General features: G+C 38.5%; 1 long non-coding RNA gene across 1 annotated transcript in view; it reads right to left on the bottom strand.

Moving 5' to 3' along the window:
* Window positions 1-970, bottom strand: part of LOC138614434 (uncharacterized) — a 3780-nt gene extending 2810 nt beyond the window's left edge. The window contains exon 1 of the long non-coding RNA XR_011310277.1: window positions 404-970. This is a non-coding gene — a long non-coding RNA (uncharacterized lncRNA). The remainder of the gene's footprint in view (window positions 1-403) is intronic.
* Window positions 971-1285: the final 315 nt, after the last annotated feature.

Here is a 1285-nt window from a genome sequence, read left to right as displayed (position 1 = left end):
AAACATGCAAACATCAGTTGTCGGTCTCTTTGATTATCAATAATCTGTGTTGGTATCTTCCCTAAAAAAACATATTTAACTCCTGTTAAAACTTGACGAACCCCCGCAGCTCTGGGAGAAACAGCCTTCAGCTTCCACAGGTATTAACTGTTGAAGCAGCTGACCTCAGCAGTGAGGCGGGGGGGTTCTGGTTCTGGTTCTGGGTACAGGATGTCAGATGTGGATCAGTGATGTAAAAGGACAGCGACGCTATGCTGACATCCAATCTATGCATCGCCATAAACCGCCAATAACTTGTAGTGGCAATAAAAGACAAAATATAATGAAAATGCTGCACCGAGCACACGGCTCTGAAAAAACATTGAAATGATTTATGGAGACAAAAATAATAAGAGTCACTTACTGGAGGTTTACATGAAGCTCTGGACCAAAGATGTCTGAAAGGGAACTGAAGGAGGAAACAGAGACAAAGAAAGAGTTTAATTGATGAACAATACTTTGATTTATTAAACATAGTTATTGACCTGGCTGCTTCCTCTTTACAGACTCTGATTCTCAGAAGTCTATGAATGATGCCGGTTCTTTCAGAGACCACAATGTCACAAACATGTTATTGAAAAGATTTACAGAACATGATGAAGAGTCAGACCTCGTATATAAAAAGTACAATTGTCTTCTGTCCCGTCGCCGTCAGTTGGAGATGTGAACGTTAACGTTGTGAGTGGTTTGTGGCCTCCGACTGCAGTCGCTCACAACCTGCTGCTGAACGATCAGATAACACAATCAGGATTCTGCTGCTGGAGGCAAACAGCTGATCCCTTCTTCTCTCCATCCAATCAATTTCACTGATTAGGTTGTTAAAACTCCTCCACTACTGTTTCCTTCTATGTTTCTATGGTTGGAGGTTGTTTGAAAGGGACTTTCTGATTTAATTTTGCATTTCAAATGAACAACCTGATAGGATTTTAAACGATTTGTGAAAAAAAGTTCTTTTTTTCACGCGTTTAATGGCTTAAAAAAAAGAAAAGAAATTGTCCAAAGTGATTCATTGCACCCGCTAATTGTGAAATGATGTTACGTATGAAGAACAAAAGTTTCCCCTTATTTAAATATCACAACAGTGTAAAAAGAAAATGTCAGTTCAACAGTCACAGACAGTCAAACACAGACTTCCCTTCATAAAACAATAAATAACCGTGATGAAGACTAAAATACACAAAATGCAAAACATACAAAGACTTAAACCGAAGCCAATGAAACACACTTCTATAATTGTATTCTTATT

The sequence above is a fragment of the Brachyistius frenatus genome, unplaced genomic scaffold, assembly GCF_029030835.1.
Source record: "Brachyistius frenatus isolate BFR_SWC_R1_liver_20210118 unplaced genomic scaffold, ASM2903083v1 Contig_500, whole genome shotgun sequence".
NCBI classification, from domain to species: domain Eukaryota; kingdom Metazoa; phylum Chordata; class Actinopteri; family Embiotocidae; genus Brachyistius; species Brachyistius frenatus.
Note: the sequence above shows the minus strand (reverse complement) of the source record. Positions and strands in the feature narration are given on the sequence as shown.